The sequence below is a fragment of the Corapipo altera genome, unplaced genomic scaffold, assembly GCF_003945725.1.
Source record: "Corapipo altera isolate COAL_440 unplaced genomic scaffold, ASM394572v1 61, whole genome shotgun sequence".
NCBI lineage: Eukaryota > Metazoa > Chordata > Aves > Passeriformes > Pipridae > Corapipo > Corapipo altera.
Genome location: NW_020884910.1, coordinates 7350538 through 7360262, shown reverse-complemented (window position 1 = coordinate 7360262; position 9725 = coordinate 7350538). Strand labels below are relative to the sequence as shown.

General features: G+C 47.5%; 1 long non-coding RNA gene across 1 annotated transcript; it reads right to left on the bottom strand.

Annotated features, from left to right (window-relative positions):
- Window positions 1–6734: 6734 nt before the first annotated feature.
- Window positions 6735–9400, bottom strand: LOC113952010. Its single transcript, XR_003529349.1, has 4 exons — window positions 9333–9400; window positions 8516–8597; window positions 8296–8360; window positions 6735–7679 (listed from the first exon to the last, which is right to left on the bottom strand). It is a non-coding gene; the product is annotated as an uncharacterized LOC113952010 (long non-coding RNA).
- Window positions 9401–9725: the final 325 nt, after the last annotated feature.

The window sequence follows — 9725 nt, the reverse complement described above, 5'->3', positions numbered from 1 at the left end:
GGTTCTTCATAGCCAACAGCGGTGTGATCAGAGCCATTCCCGATTCCTCTACTCTGAGAGACAGCTAACAGCATGCCCCGTGCTTGGCGTTTTGAGTACAGAGACACGCAGATGAAGGCTTCTGACAATTCTTCGGTTAAGTATTTACAGACATGTCAGGTTTTGTGCCACCAGGGGGCCCTTGAGGCAAGAAAGTTATGCTTAAAGGACTCCAGCGATCCCTCTCCCAGTAATAAATCCGTTCGAGATCAAGAAAAGCAACAAAAGGTGCGCCCTCCACTCTGAGAGGTATCAGTCTGAGCTATGTTTGGTTGTGCTGCCTGTTCTCTCAGTGTGGTGCCTTTTTTCAGCACAAGCAGGTCTTGAAAGAAGAGATTGGAGTTCAGCCTTTGTGTTCCAAGTTAAGGGAGAAGGACTTGCTCCTGCTGGAGGTCCTTGTCGGAGTCCTCAGTGATGAGAACATGTACAGCACTAAGATGTTCTGCTGTATAGCATTTGGGACACTACAGGTGTCACTCTGCATCCCAATTCCCTAAAACCAGTCTTCCTTTTTTGTCTGCAGTCTGGGATCTCATCGGTGATCTGTCAGCTTTTCACTCTTGGAAATAAAAGCAAAAGCAGCACTGGGGAATACTGGGAACACCTATAGGGATACTGCTGCAGATGGTAGACCTTTAGCCAGGATTTGATCTTTGAACCCTTTCAAGCATAGAGAAACTGAGATGGAACTGGATCTTCTCCCAAAGAGAAACTACGACATGGTACACTGTTAGCAGCGCTCTACAAGAAGGCTTATTTCTACAGTTATGGAAAGGGATTCACAGACCCTGAAGCAATCTGCATTTTCTTTAGTTATGAGCAAAATCTCCAGACTCATTTGAATTACAAGGTTGGTTTCCCAAACATCCCTACTGAGTCTTCTGTGAAATTTACTTTGTGAAAAAACCAGCAAGCTCCCAGCTGAAATCTGGGTTCATATTTACCATGCTGCTGCCCTGAAAGCTCAGAAGGTTTGTTGGAGCCATATACAACAGCTTCAGCTGCTTTATAGACTGAATCTGACACAGGAAAAATTTATAAGCACTTTTTAAGAAACTGTCCTTCCCATAAGAAAGCATCAAACAGCTACAAGTTTTCAGATGGGATTTCTGGTGTGCTTATGGACAAACCTAATGGGGCGCTACCTGGGTTCATATTGGGAAGTGCTGCCCAGCAAAGACCTTTTTGTCAAGTCATTTGGACATGTAACAACAGAAAAGCTGCTGAAGGATGCTTCAAGTAAGGGGCTTTGAAAATTTTCATTGCAAATTATGTAACCTAATAAATGCATCCTAGAATGATGCATGACTTGCTGTAAGACCTGGGAAAGTCTAAGACATTAGACTCTACTGAAGCTGCCAGAGAAGTAGACAGACAGATAATCACAAGGCTCTGGAAACTGACTATTTTTGCTACATCTTACAGCCTTCACTGGCTTCAGGATCTTCCATCTTGAATGCAGGAAGCCCCAGTAACATTTTGGATTTAGGGATAATATTCTTCGTTGCAGGACATGTGGCCAAACACCTTGCTGACATAACACCACTTCATAGATTAAGTGACTAAATTGAGAATAAAACATCTTGAACCCAGATAGGACACTAGAAAAGCTGAATTGGACTTCTTGATATGAAGTGTTTAAGATACACGGTAGAGAATGGGAACAATAAACATAATTTCAAAATACCAGAGGTCTATTGAACATACGGCTCCTACAGCCCCCTGGTGACAAGTAGCATCAGTCAGATGTCATCCACAGCACACACATGGGTCATGTGCTCTTCTGACCTCTCTAATGGTTGACTTGCAGCAAGTCACTGAGCCATCTGCCATAGCCTGTCTGCACAGATACACCTGACAAGGTGAAGCTTGTCTGGTCCAATATCCCAGTTCTATGAGGCTCAAATGAGTAACTACTGCAGTGCATAGATACTTCCATCTGGGACTCAGGCTTCCTGAACAGCCTGAGACTTGAAAGCATCATCTTCTGTGTCTGATATAAAATGCCCCCCACAAGAGCAAAGCTGTATTTGATGGCACCATACTGGGCCTTTAAGCCATCTTATGTGGCTGAGACCCTTGAATACTCACTCCTTAGGTCTCTCCTCACCCCTGTGACTGCTCATGTTTTGCTAAACCCATAAAAGCTCTCCAGGAAATAGTACTGGGTTTGCGTGGCAAGCTGTTAGTCATGGAGGGGCTGCAGGGCTGTTTTCTGTGAAAGCTGCTAGAAGCTTTCCCCATGTCTCATAGAGCCAATGCCAGACAGCTCAAAGACAGACCCACCCTGGCCAAGGCTGAGCCCATCAGTGACGGTGGTAGAGCCCCTGGGATATCACAGTAACGGAGTGTGGGGGATGAAGGGTAACTGCAGTGAGAAAGAGGAATGAAAGAGAATATGTGACAGAAACAGGCCTGCAGACACCAAGGTCAGTGTGAAAGGAGGAGGAGGAGGTGCTCCAGGCATCACAGATTTTTCTGCAGCCTGTGGGGAAGACCCTGGTGAGGCAGGCTGTCCCCGCTGCAGCCCATGGAGGTCCACGGTGGAGCAGAGATCCACCTGCAGCCTGTGGAGGACCCCACAGGGGCATGCCTGAAGGAGGCTGTGACCCCATGGGAAGCTCATGCTGGAGCTCCTGGCAGGACCTGTGGATCCATGGAGAGAGAAGCCCACACCGGAGCAGGTTTGCTGGTGGGATTGGTGACTCCACAGGGGATTCACACTAGAGCAGTCTGTTCCTGAAGAAGTGCACCCTGTGGAGGGACCTCGCACTGGAGCAGTTAATGAAGAACTGCAGCCTGTGGGATTGACTCCCATTGGAAGAGTTTGTAGAGTACTGTTTCCCATGGGTAGAACCCCACGCTGGAGCAGGTGAAGAGTGTGAGGAGTCCTCACCCCGAGGAGGAAGGAGCAGCAGAGACAACAAGTGATAAACTGACTGCAACTCCCTGCACTGCTGGAGGGGAGGAGGTAAAGGAAATCAGAAACAAAACTGAGCCCAGGGAGAAGGGAAAGGTAGGAGGAAGGTGTTTTAAGATTTGGTTTTATTTTCTCATCACCCTACTTTGATCTGATTAGTAATAAATTAAATAATTTTCCCCCAAGTTAAGTCTGTTCTGCCTGTGACAGTAATTGGCGAATGATCTCTCCCTGTCCTTATCTTGACCCATAAGCCTTTTGTTATATTTTCTGTCCGCCATCCTGCTGAGAAGGGGAGCATTAGAGCAGCTTTAGTGGATGTCTGGGGTCCAGCCAGGGTCAACCCACCACTGAAAGAAAACCCAAACTCATCCACTGATGATATACAGCACTCCCATCCTGTCCATCTGCAATATGTCCCGAGTCTGAGCCCACACACGTAAACACAGACTTCTTCCCTGAGAAAACACACAGACTGGATCAGCCATGAGTGTGTCTTTGACTCCACTCTTGAAATAAGGCAGAGAGGTGGGAGGGAACAGTACACAGGCTTCTTAAGGATCTGGGAAGGCAAGTTGTTTTGGTTTCCCATATGGCAAATGGGAAGTGGCTGAGCAATATGTCTCCGAACCAGAGGGACTAAAGAAGCCCTTGATCCCAGAGGAAGCAGTGTGTATGTGGGAGAGATAATTGATCTTCTTTTTTTTTTTAAAGCTAGTGCAAGGAGGTGATTATGGACTTTCCTGAAGCAAGAAAGGTTTTCCTCACAGACCAGCAGTAGCTGGAGGGTTCACTTTTTCTAGGTCTGAAGGAGAGTTCATGACTCTGCCTGTGCGATGGTTTTGATTATGCCAGTCTTGTATCATCTATTGGCTTAAAACTGGTGTGAAAGACCAAAGAGACTGAGCAGAAGGGATCATTCACCCAAGGGGAAGTGAGGAGGTAACAGCTAGAAGATACAAAGAGCATTCATTTCTGGGCTCAGCACTTCAAAATATCTTCAGGCTCAGCTCAAATTTTCCATGGCAGGCCTCTATTTCTTCATGTATTGCAAAAATTCGTAGGTGGATAGGGACATCTGAAGATCTCTAGCTGAACCCCCTTAGTCACATCAGAGCTGATTACAAAGCTGTGTCAGATTGCTCTGCTTAACCAGAAGTGTCAACTGTTTTTCACCCAACACAGAAGCTTTGTTGTTTATCTGCAACAGCCAGAGCTGTCCCGGTAGGTTTGGCACCACCTTTCAAGGCCACAGTCTTCATGGGGTTTGCTCATCACCCCGGTGGGTCCAGGTCCCATGCATCCAGTGATCCCTGCCAAGGAGTGAGGGGACAAGCCAGGACAGGGACCCAGCTCAGTAGGTGGCTCTGCCTGCTCTCTGCACTGGTGTCAGTGTTTCCCTTTCTAAACCATACGAAAGGGCCATAGGAAGCAGAAATTGTCAGCCTAGAGGGAAGTCTAGCAGAGCCTGCAGGAGCATGACTGTGACACCTCCACAACTCTCTCAAAGGAAGCAAGTCCAGAGGAGGAGAAGAAAGATGGAATCCTTTGGCGCTGCTCAGATGGCAGGATCAGAGCTGCTGTAAGCTTGGAGTAGGTGCCATCGGAAGCATGGAAGGGACAGCTGAGGGAGTTCTGCCCCCAGCTGATGAGGTTAACAGACGGCCACAGAAATTAAATGAAATGAGCAGAGAATTAGCACAGAGCCAAGAAAGGTGAATAAGGCCCTGGAATGTGGTATCATCACTTCTGAGGAATCACTGGTGAAGCCGGGCTTTGTTCTTACCTTGATGACACCAGCACATGATTGATCTCACTGTGGAGAAGAATTAGGCTGAAAGATGAAAATCACCTGCAGGTTCAGACACAAATAAAGCACAGAGGCAGGCTTGAAATGCAGTGCACTGCAAAACACTGCAGCCTCAACTTTTTTTGGAAATCTATGCAGCTGCTTGCTGTGCTCACTCTGTCATCCAAAATACCACTGGATCCAGCATGGATCTTTGCAGGTCTACAGGAAGGGAAGAAACTGTGATTTTCCACTGTGTTACCTGTAGACCTCACCTTGACTCAGAGAAGATGTCCTGCAGGTCACCAAGATGAAAAAATCCCATAGCAGATATTTTTCTAACTATTTCTGTATCTGTAGCTATATCTTCCAAATTTCCATAGACAATAACAAAGGTGTTCAATAAAACTGAGTAAGATGGAAGAACTGGTAGAACCTGTGGAATCAAGGGGCCCACAGAGACATGGAGAAGCTATCTGGCAGTCCTTTGTCACTTCCCTCTGTCTTGCAGTGTTTCCCTCAGAAGAGAAGAAGGCTGGTTGATCATATTGCTAGTGCTGGCCTAACATTCAGCTGCTGCTCCACTTCCTTCTGAATGATTGCCTTGATAGAACCAGCGGTACTGGTGTATCCACACAGGAAGCAGAGATGGAGTTATGTCTCCACAACTTCTCACTGGCAAGTACATTCTTCACTACCCATAGCCACGCGCTGCTGCAGGAGTGGGAAAGAAGCATGAAAATTGTAATTTGCTTCTGCAGAGATTGTATCTCATCCGCTGATATTTTATCTTCAGTACTGGACAATAAAAGGTTACTGCTGAGCGGAAAGTTTGGGAGAGTCCCAAGGACTTGCCCCAGTGTTAAAGTATCTTGAACAGAGACTAGAAACCATAATTTTTTTAAATGGAGCAATAGCAGAAATACAAAAATTGTGACAGCATGGCTACGAGGTACATGCAGGTTGAAGCAGCCCATTGATCACAGCGTCCAAGGAAGGAGGGAGCAGGGAGGGGCGGAGCAAGTCACTCCCAGGCAGCAGCAATCTGCTTTTGAAACCCACGATTCACAGGGGAAGGCACCCAAGCTGGCTGAGACTCCAGCTGCCGAGGGAGCTCCACCAAAAATGGATGCCAGGGGGAACAGTGCACCCACATCAGGCAGTGCAGTGAGATCCCACCTGGCAGGCACGTGCCCCTGGAGACATTCACGGGTGGGCAGGGGCTTGGCAGCAGCCGTGTCCCTCTGTGTCCTGCAGTGTAACTCGGGCAGTTAAAGAAAATGACAGCGGATGCTTTGCCCCTCTGGAGACAAGTAACTGTTTGTGCTTCCAGTATCTGATCCATTGCTGCAGTCAGACAACTACAAAGCCACTGACGCTTGGACAAAAGTTGGTATTATTTACAGCCCCCAGTGGCTCGTTGCGTGATTGCCAAAATACGAATTTAAAAAGAAAGAAACACAGAACAGCAGCTTTAAAGGTCTGTACAGATAAAAAGACAAATGCTTGACAGCTCTCCCCCAGGCAGCTGGTGGGACAAAGAACTGAAGCTCTTGCCTCTTAAAATGCTCCCTGGTCTCTGCGACTGATGCCGTGAGTCATGCCTGAAGCCAGCCAGGGCAGAGGGCCGTAGGGCAGCGTACGGTGAGAGCAACACTGGGTCGTGTCCAAAAGCTGCAGCTTGAGTTTCCTTTCCAACCCTCTTCTGCCCGGTGCTGAGGCCCAACAGCAGTTTCCAGAGCTCCAGGACAGCCCTGGAGCTTTGTCCGGTGTTTGTGCCATGACCTCACTGTAACTGCAGCATGAGGCAGAGAGCAGGACCCAAGCACCCTGCCCAAGGGGCCCTTCAAATAACCAACACATGCCCTTTGATCAACTTCGGGCTCCCCCCTCCACCTACTGCTGGGCAAGCCACCCCCCTCTTCCCACAAGCCAAGTCCCACTGATCCCATCAGGACGTACAAACACAGCCATCCACAGCAGCAGTTTGAAATATTTTTAAACGCTTTTATTTACAGTGCTTGTTGAAAACAATATATATATTTATATCTATCACCCTCGTGATGTCTGTGCCATAGAAAATGCTGTGGCTATATTGCCTTAAATTTACAAAAAATGGTCACAAGAAAATCTGAAGGGAAAAAATGGAAATCAAAGTTTGGTCCCCAATTGTTTCTCTCTTGATTTGTTTTAAAAAAGCCGCCAAATTAAAAAAATATGCAGCTCAATGAAATTCATATATAAAAGCAACCCTTATGTTCTGAAAAATTCACGAGGGCCAGCTTGCTGTCATGTAAACTTGGAAAAAAAAAGAAAAGCTTAAAATAAATTCTGTCTCCGTGTGTCGCTTAATAGAACCATTATTTGCTTGTAATATTCTTTGTCTCTCAGGGTTCAGCGGGAAAGCGGATGAGAAGAGGCCTAGGACTGGGAAACGCACCATGAGATCTGTGCCCGCAGCCTCCTGGCTCAGGGAGGTCTGACAGCAGGGCTGGGGAGCAGGAGCTCTCAAGAATCTCACACCAGTGACAAAAACAGGCAGGAAGGGGAAAAGGGGAGGGAGGGGAAGTGCTTTGCCACGTGAGGGGCCTGGCGAAGTTATGTGCTGAGCCCCGGGGAACCATGAGATTCTTGAGGGAAGAGGATCACTGGTAAGTGGGGCGCAGGTGAAGGGATGTGGGAGACTGGGATAATTTCAGCTGGGGAATGTCATGGATGGGCTAGGTCTTTGGGTGACAAGGGAACTGCTGTCTTCCCTGTTTGAGAGCATTTGTAATCTTTCCTCATTTGAGATTGTGTGAAGCCAGAGGCTAATGGGCAGTGCAAGCACAGGCTGGAATGGAGGAGATGGACGGAACAAGGGAGATGGGAGGGGAGGGCTCAAGCTGAAGAGCCGTTTTCTGTCTTCTGTCTCTTTGGATCCGCTTCATCCTACATCACACATGGTGAGGAAAAAGGAGTTACCATCAGGAGTCACACACCAAGGCACATAATTTCTCCACAAAATTCTTAACTACTGCTCCTTCCTGCATATGGAAATCTCTGCCTGGCCTGCCCTAAATCCACTCCCCTCTAAAGCACCCTTGAGTGCCTGACACAGCTGTTCTGTTCGTGGTCACAGTTAAGAGATGGACATCTCCATTCAGAGGGACACCCACGCTGTTACTTTTGGGAGGTTTAACAATCCCAGGCTCACACCATTCCAGAAAGACCCCAAGATCCACCCTTACAAGTCCATCTCCTGGCCTGAAGCCCAGAAGACATGGGAGGTTCAGGGGTCATGGCCAAGCACAACCTCAAGCATCTTGACTCTCACTCACCCGGCACTGTGACTGCTGGTGGAAGGACCCGTATCTAACCTGTATCTAAGCAGACAAGGGCTTATTATCCCCTTGCCACATCAGATTTGTTTACCCATCTGCTGCTGAAGCAATGAGACCGGAGGCCAATTTGAGATGCTCAGCAGCGGCATCCACATGGATTTGATCAGCACTCAGCAAATAACCTAGTTCCTTCCCCCCACCATTACTCTCTTACTACTTCTCACCTCTTCCTCCTCTGCAGATCGTTTTTCTGCGTGACCATCCTGCTCTTGCCCATTCTCATCTCCTTCTAAGCACAAGAGAGAAAATCATGGGTTAACTGAAGTAGTATTTAAGGGAATGTAATCTCACAGTCAGAGGGCTTTGAAAAGGAACTTCCCTCCATGATCCTATATTCCCCCAGAGCCTGATTCCTCCAATTTTCCCTATACCAATTATTCCTACCTTCATCCTCATCACCACCTTCTTCTTCATCCACATCATCAGGATTTTCTTCGTCATCCTCATCAGCTCCGTTTTCCTCATCCTGAATGAAACAAATTGGTCAGAGCAGAAACTGGCACCAGGATGACATTTCCATGTGCTCTTTGCTGCAAGTGCAACAATTTCCAGAGCTCCAGCCCCTTCAGACTCCAGTCTCAGACGTGCGAGTGCATTGTTACTCCGACAACATTATTCCCACCACCTCCTCCTGAACACTCCTCCCAAGCAGCCTTCTTTCATAAAACAAATACTCCCAGTCCCTCCCCAACAACAGGAACCTCCTTGTCTCCCATGAGCTTACATGCCAACAAACTGCTGCCATGCCATCCCAACAACCAGAACATCTCTCCGTTTACAGGCTAATGACTTAGCCTGTGCTCATGGTACATCTGCTTCCAGATCCCTTCTGACCTTCATCAATCTGGCATTTCCTCACTGTTGCTGCCCCCCACCTTCTCCAGCTCACACTTAGGTACCTCAGGATACTTAAACGGGTGCAGGACCACATCCCCCCTGCCACCTTCTCCCACTTGTTCTCAACTCCATTCCCTTCTTTGATCTTTTCTCTTCGCAATGGGCCACACTGACTACATTAAATCCTTCAACGCTCATTCTCCACAATTATCTGACAGCTCTCTCTCCCTCTGCCCCTCTCCCTCAGGAGCTCCCTTGGCCTGCCCTCTTTCTTAATCTCCTGTATTCCCTTCGTATTCATTACCCACAGCGAGCATAAACCCTTCCCCGAGGTCTCTAAATCTGTCCCTCAGGAGAGTCTCACCTCTACTATCTCCTTCTTCTTTTCTTTGTGGACTGCTTTCTCCTCGAGTTTTTCCTTCTTTTCTTTCCTTTCCTACATGTGAAATGAAGGGAACAAACAAAAAAGAAAAAAACCAAAAAACCAATCCATCAACATTCCGGCGGTCAGCGGCAATAACAGACAGGGATGCTGAAACAAAGAGGGCTCGGAGGAGAGGCGGAATAACGGGAGAGGAGACATATTAGGCGTTAAATCCGCCCGCCCTGACAAAGAAAAAAAAGCAGCGAACGCGCGTCAGAGCTACTTTTAGCCACCACACGCGTGTGGAAACCAGAAGTGGCACGGAACAGCTTTAACGATTTTTTTTATTCATTTAAAAAAAAAAAAAACAACCCAACAACAACAACAAAAAAA